Genomic DNA, 7,500 nt, shown 5'->3' with positions numbered 1-7,500 from the left:
CGTCAGCGCCACATCGATCAGAGGGCGCGAGAGGAGCGGGCCCCCCCTCCCTCCGGGGGGCGCCGACAGTCGGAGCTCAGGTCCCGGCCGCTGCGGGGCCCATGAGCTAAGAGCCGGGAAAAGCAGGCCGTCTCGGAGGAGGGCCGGGTGCCCTCCGCTGTCAAACGTGCCCGTTTCCCCCCCCTGGCAAGGTCGGGGTACAACAATACTCGGATTGATCCCCTAGGCTGAGCTCCGGTTCTCACAGGCTCTGAAAAACCTGTCCTCAGAAATCTCCGCACACAGTTCTTAAAAGACAGGTCGAAAAAGCCAAACCCCCCCCCTTCAGTGGTACGAACCTGGAATCGCGTCCGACCTCGTGGTTCTCTCGGTCGGCCGAAGCGGCGTGTGGCGACCCCTTCCGGACATCCGCGAGACGACCGGCCATCAGGTCAACCCATTCGCTCCAATGGGGTTGACCTGGTGGCCGAGCGGGGACTTTGGACAATTTTTCGGACTTGGAAAAAATTTTCGGGGCTTGGAAAAAAAAAAAAATGTCAGCCCGCTTCCTCCGGGTTGACCTGGTGGCCGAGCGGGGACTTTGACAATCTTTCGGACTTGGAAAAATTTTTCGGGCTTGGAAAAAATTGTCAGCCCGCTTCCTCCGGGTTGACCTGGTGGCCGAGCGGGGACTTGGGCAATCTTTCGGACTTGGAAAAATTTTTCGGGCTTGGAAAAAAATTGTCAGCCCGCTTCCTCCGGGTTGACCTGGTGGCCGAGCGGGGACTTTGACAATCTTTCGGACTTGGAAAAATTTTTCGGGCTTGGAAAAAATTGTCAGCCCGCTTCCTCCGGGTTGACCTGGTGGCCGAGCGGGGACTTGGACAATCTTTCGGACTTGGAAAAATTTTTCGGGCTTGGAAAAAATTGTCAGCCCGCTTCCTCCGGGTTGACCTGGTGGCCGAGCGGGGACTTGGACAATCTTTCGGACTTGGAAAAATTTTTCGGGCTTGGAAAAAATTGTCAGCCCGCTTCCTCCGGGTTGACCTGGTGGCCGAGCGGGGACTTGGACAATCTTTCGGACTTGGAAAAATTTTTCGGGCTTGGAAAAAATTGTCAGCCCGCTTCCTCCGGGTTGACCTGGTGGCCGAGCGGGGACTTGGACAATCTTTCGGACTTGGAAAAAAAAATTTCAGCCCGCTTCCTCCGGGTTGACCTGGTGGCCGAGCATCTCACCGTCCCCGGACGCAGCGAGGGACTGCCTCCCGGCCGTCAGGATCGGGCCCCTGGAAGTCTGGGTGGGGTGCGGGGGGGGGGGGGGGAATTGCCCGACGCCTCCGAGGAGCGCTACCGGGGCGGGCCGGGCCCCCCCTGCTCGAAAAGGAAAAGAAGGATCGGGCCCACGAGAGACAGGGACCCGGCCGCCAGGCAGGCCGACCTGGGTTCACCGTCCCCGGCCGCAGCGAGGGACTGCCTCCCGGCTGACTGGATCGGGCCCCTGGAAGTCTGGAAAAAGTTTAACCCGACGCCTCCGAGGAGGGGGCGCCCAGGGAAGGAGGGAGAACCGGGTTGACCTGGCAAAGCGGCCACCAGGTATACCAGTTAAAACCTATGGGTTGACCCGGTGGCCGGAAAGCATACCGGCCAGCCAGGTGAACCCCGTTCGATTCCACGGGTTGACCTGGTGCCCGGGAGGGGACTCGGACGGTTCCCCCCGGGGTACGCCTTCCTCGGCCCGAAGGAACAGGGTGCGAACCAGGCGCGGGGGCGGGGCGGGGAACCGCTGGAACCGCTGGGGGACGGGGGACGGGGAGGGGGGGAATGGATCGGGCCTGCCGGGACCCGGCCGCCAGGCAAGCCGCCCCGGGCTCACCCTCCCTGGCCGCAGCGAGGGACTGCCCCCCCCCCCACCCCCGGCTGACAGGATCGGGCCCGCTGGAAGTCCGGGAAAATATTTTTCCCGACGCCGGAGGGAGGGGGGGGGGGAGGGGAAGGGGCTCTGACGGGCCAGCCCGGGCCCCGGAGCTTGAAAAGGAAAAAAAAGGATCGGGCCCGCGAGAGACGGGGGCCCTGCCGCACGGGGCAGTCCGACCGGGGCTCGCCGTGCGGCAGGCCCGGGCGCCGGCAGGGGAAAGCGGGCGAGGAGGCGCGGAGCCGGGTGCCTACGGCCATACCGGACCGAACGCCCCCGATCCCGTCCGATCTCGGAAGGTAAACCGTCCCGGGCCTGGCTAGTACTTGGATGGGTGACCGCCTGGGAATCCCAGGTGCCGTAGGCAGCTTTTCCCGGTCCGAGCCAGCTCTCTCTCCTTTTTCTGGGGAGGAAGGAGAAGGGGGGGGGGGGCGGGCCAGAAAGCCCCTCGTCGCTCCTGCCGAGTCGGAGGTCGCGGCCGCAGGTCACGGGTCGGGGCGCCTGGGGTCCGGCTCCCCCCAACACCCACCCGGCTTCCTCCGCGGAGGACCCCCGGCCACCGAAGCCGCTGGGGGAGACCCCGGGCATGGGGCGGACTGGCCCGGCCCCTCCCGGCCCCCCTGCGCCCGGCCGCCGGCCCGCGGGACCGCCCCGAATCCCCCCGCGGCCACCCAGGCGAGGCCTGGCCTGGAGGGCCCCACGGCGGGTGTCAGGCTCCCCGCCGCTTGCCCCACCGGGGACCCACGGCCACCGAAGCCGCTGGGGGGAGACCCCGGGCATGGGGCGGACTGGCGCGGCCCCTCCCGGCCCCCCTGCGCCCGGCCGCCGGCCCGCGGGACCGCCCCGAATCCCCCCGCGGCCACCCAGGCGAGGCCTGGCCTGGAGGGCCCCACGGCGGGTGTCAGGCTCCCCGCCGCTTGCCCCACCGGGGACCCACGGCCACCGAAGCCGCTGGGGGAGACCCCGGGCATGGGGCGGACTGGCCCGGCCCCTCCCGGCCCCCCTGCGCCCGGCCGCCGGCCCGCGGGACCGCCCCGAATCCCCCCCCGGCCACCCAGGCGAGGCCTGGCCTGGAGGGCCCCACGGCGGGTGTCAGGCTCCCCGCCGCTTGCCCCACCGGGGACCCACGGCCACCGAAGCCGCTGGGGGAGACCCCGGGCATGCGGCGGACTGGCCCGGACCCTCCCGGCCCCGCTGCGCCCGGCCGCCGGCCCGCGGGCCCGACCCGAATCCCCCCGCGGCCACCCAGGCGAGGCCTGGCCTGGAGGGCCCCACGGCGGGTCTGCAGCTCCCCCCGGGCTTCCTCCCCCGAGGACCCACGCCCCCCCTGAGCCGCAGGGGGAGACCCCGGGCCCGGGGCGGACTCGCTCGGGCCCCCCCCCCTGCGCCCGGCCGCCGGCCCGCGGGACCGCCCCCGAATCCCCCCGCGGCCAGGCAGGAGAGGCCTGGCCTGGATGCCACGGAGGACCCGCGGCCCCCAAAGCCGCAGGAGGCGCCCCCGGCCCCGGGGCCGGTAAGCCCCGTGTCGCTCCCCCCCCCCTCACCCCCCCACCCCCCCCGCGCCTCGCTGCCGGGCACCGGGCACCGCCCCAGAGTCAGCCGCAGCCGGCCGGCCTGAGAGCTGCCCTCCTGTGTGAGACTACGTTGATACTAACCGGCCATCAGGCAGGTCAACCCCATTGCTAGACCTGGGTGGACCTGGTGGCCGAGCGGGGACTTAGGAAATTTTCCAGCCTTTTCCCGGGGCGTGACCTGTTGTCCCGGTGGGGACTTTGAAAATTTTACAGCCGCTTCCCGGGGCTTGACCGGTTGTCCTGAAGGCCCCCCACCCCCACCCCCACCCCCGGGCTCCTGCTCCCCTCTCCCCAGCCTCGGTGCTCCGCTCCCAGCCTCGGAGGCTCCCTCTCTGCGGCGGCTGCATCGCGTCCGAGGACGCTCACCCTCCGGAGGCTGGCTGTAAAGCCTGACACCCACCACCGCCGCCGCCCCGATTCTCCGAGGGGCGACTCTGAGGCCTCCCCCCACCCCCGGACCACCCTGGAGACGACTGCTAAGCCCCCACCCCCGGCCAGTCTAGGGGAAGACTGCTAAGCCTCTCCCCCCCCTGCCCCACCCACCCACACTGTCTGGGGGATGACTATTAAGCCTCCCCCCCGCCCAGCCTGGGGGAAGACTGTTAAGCCTCCCCCCCACCCACCCTGTCTGGGGGACGACTATTAAGCTTCCCCCCCGCCGGAGCGCCCGGGGGACGACTATTAAGCCTTCCCCCGGACTGCCCGGCGGACGACTGCGAAGCCTCCCGCTCAGCCTGGGGGAAGACTGTTAAGCCTCCCCCCCACCCACCCTGTCTGGGGGACGACTATTAAGCTTTCCCCTCCGGAGCGCCCGGGGGACGACTATTAAGCCTCCCCCGGACTGCCCGGGGGATGACTGCGAAGCCTCCCGCTTTGCCTGGGGGAAGACTGTTAAGCCTCCCCCCCCACCCACCCACCCACACTGTCTGGGGGACGACTGTTAAGCTTTCCCCCCCGGAGCGCCCGGGGGACGACTATTAAGCCTCCCCCGGACTGCCCGGGGGACGACTGCGAAGCCTCCCGCTCAGCCTGGGGGAAGACTGTTAAGCCTCCCCCCCCCCCACCCACCCACACTGTCTGGGGGACGACTATTAAGCTTTCCCCCCCGGAGCGCCCGGGGGACGACTATTAAGCCTTCCCCCGGACTGCCCGGGGGACGACTGCGAAGCCTCCCGCTCAGCCTGGGGGAAGACTGTTAAGCCTCCCCCCCACCCACCCTGTCTGGGGGACGACTATTAAGCTTTCCCCTCCGGAGCGCCCGGGGGACGACTATTAAGCCTTCCCCCGGACTGCCCGGGGGACGACTATTAAGCCTCCCCCGGACCTGCTCCATCTCGACTATTAAGCCCCCCTCTGTGGTCCTCAGGACCACTGCCGCGCGGCCCGCGGAGTGGGGTGACACCCGGGCCGCACAGCAAACCGGCCACCAGGTCAACCCATTGAATCCAATGGGTTGACCTGGTGGCCGGAAATCAAACCGGCCACCAGGTCAACCCATTAGATTCAGTGGGTTGACCTGGTGGCCGAGCGGGGACTTGGAAAATTTTACAGCCGCTTCCCCGGGGGTTGACCTGTTGTCCCGGTGGGGACTTTGAAATTTTTACAGCCGCTTCCCCGGGGGTTGACCGGTTGTCCTGAAGGCCCCCCACCCCACCCCCTCCCGGGCTCCTGCTCCCCTCTCCCCAGTCTCGGTGCTCCGCTCCCAGCCTCGGAGGCTGCCTCTCTGCGGCGGCTGCATCGCGTCCGAGGACGCTCACCCTCCGGAGGCTGGCTGTAAAGCCTGACACCCACCGCCGCCGCCGACCCGACTCTCCGAGGGACGACTCTGAGGCCTCCCCCCACCCCCGGACCACCCTGGAGACGACTGCTAAGCCTCCCCCACCGGACCGCCCGAGGGAAGACTGCTACGCCTCCCGCCAGCCCTTCCCCGCCCAGCCTAGGGGAAGACCGCTAAGCCTCCCCCCCCGCACAGTGTCTGGGGGACGACTATTAAGCCTTCCCCCCCCCCCGGAGCGCCCGGGGGACGACTATTAAGCCTTCCCCCGGACTGCCCGGGGGACGACTGCGAAGCCTCCCGCTCAGCCTGGGGGAAGACTGTTAAGCCTCCCCCCCACCCACCCTGTCTGGGGGACGACTATTAAGCTTTCCCCCCCGGAGCGCCCGGGGGACGACTATTAAGCCTTCCCCCGGACTGCCCGGGGGACGACTGCGAAGCCTCCCGCTCAGCCTGGGGGAAGACTGTTAAGCCTCCCCCCCACCCACCCACCCACACTGTCCTGGGGACGACTATTAAGCTTTCCCCCCCGGAGCGCCCGGGACACGACTATTAAGCCTTCCCCCGGACTGCCCGGGGGACGACTGCGAAGCCTCCCGCTCAGCCTGGGGGAAGACTGTTAAGCCTCCCCCCAGCCACCCACCCACCCTGTCTGGGGGGACGACTGTTAAGCTTTCCCCCCCGGAGCGCCCGGGGGACGACTATTAAGCCTCCCCCGGACTGCCCGGGGGATGACTGCGAAGCCTCCCGCTTTGCCTGGGGGAAGACTGTTAAGCCTCCCCCCCCATCCACCCACCCACACTGTCTGGGGGACGACTATTAAGCTTTCCCCCCCGGAGCGCCCGGGACACGACTATTAAGCCTTCCCCCGGACTGCCCGGGGGACGACTGCGAAGCCTCCCGCTCAGCCTGGGGGAAGACTGTTAAGCCTCCCCCCAGCTACCCACCCACCCTGTCTGGGGGGACGACTGTTAAGCTTTCCCCCCCGGAGCGCCCGGGGGACGACTATTAAGCCTCCCCCGGACTGCCCGGGGGACGACTGCGAAGCCTCCCGCTCAGCCTGGGGGAAGACTGTTAAGCCTCCCCCCCACCCACCCACCCACACTGTCTGGGGGACGACTATTAAGCTTTCCCCCCCGGAGCGCCCGGGGCACGACTATTAAGCCTTCCCCCGGACTGCCCGGGGGACGACTGCGAAGCCTCCCGCTCAGCCTGGGGGAAGACTGTTAAGCCTCCCCCCCACCCACCCACCCACACTGTCTGGGGGACGACTATTAAGCTTTCCCCCCCGGAGCGCCCGGGGCACGACTATTAAGCCTTCCCCCGGACTGCCCGGGGGACGACTGCGAAGCCTCCCGCTCAGCCTGGGGGAAGACTGTTAAGCCTCCCCCCCACCCACCCACCCACACTGTCCTGGGGACGACTATTAAGCTTCCCCCCCGCCGGAGCGCCCGGGGGACGACTATTAAGCCTTCCCCCGGACTGCCCGGCGGACGACTGCGAAGCCTCCCGCTCAGCCTGGGGGAAGACTGTTAAGCCTCCCCCCCACCCACCCTGTCTGGGGGACGACTATTAAGCTTTCCCCTCCGGAGCGCCCGGGGGACGACTATTAAGCCTCCCCCGGACTGCCCGGGGGATGACTGCGAAGCCTCCCGCTTTGCCTGGGGGAAGACTGTTAAGCCTCCCCCCCCACCCACCCACCCACACTGTCTGGGGGACGACTGTTAAGCTTTCCCCCCCGGAGCGCCCGGGGGACGACTATTAAGCCTCCCCCGGACTGCCCGGGGGACGACTGCGAAGCCTCCCGCTCAGCCTGGGGGAAGACTGTTAAGCCTCCCCCCCCCCCACCCACCCACACTGTCTGGGGGACGACTATTAAGCTTTCCCCCCCGGAGCGCCCGGGGGACGACTATTAAGCCTTCCCCCGGACTGCCCGGGGGACGACTGCGAAGCCTCCCGCTCAGCCTGGGGGAAGACTGTTAAGCCTCCCCCCCACCCACCCTGTCTGGGGGACGACTATTAAGCTTTCCCCTCCGGAGCGCCCGGGGGACGACTATTAAGCCTCCCCCGGACCTGCTCCATCTCGACTATTAAGCCCCCCTCTGTGGTCCTCAGGACCACTGCCGCGCGGCCCGCGGAGTGGGGTGACACCCGGGCCGCACAGCAAACCGGCCACCAGGTCAACCCATTGAATCCAATGGGTTGACCTGGTGGCCGGAAATCAAACCGGCCACCAGGTCAACCCATTAGATTCAGTGGGT

At 68.4% G+C, this 7,500-nt stretch overlaps 1 non-coding gene across 1 annotated transcript; it reads left to right on the top strand.

Annotated features, from left to right (window-relative positions):
- Positions 1-2,139: 2,139 nt before the first annotated feature.
- Positions 2,140-2,258, top strand: LOC135889592 (5S ribosomal RNA). The gene has a single exon (XR_010561937.1). It is a non-coding gene; the product is annotated as a 5S ribosomal RNA (ribosomal RNA).
- Positions 2,259-7,500: the final 5,242 nt, after the last annotated feature.

The sequence above is a fragment of the Emys orbicularis genome, chromosome 15 (assembly GCF_028017835.1).
Source record: "Emys orbicularis isolate rEmyOrb1 chromosome 15, rEmyOrb1.hap1, whole genome shotgun sequence".
NCBI classification, from domain to species: Eukaryota; Metazoa; Chordata; order Testudines; family Emydidae; genus Emys; species Emys orbicularis.
Note: the sequence above shows the minus strand (reverse complement) of the source record. Positions and strands in the feature narration are given on the sequence as shown.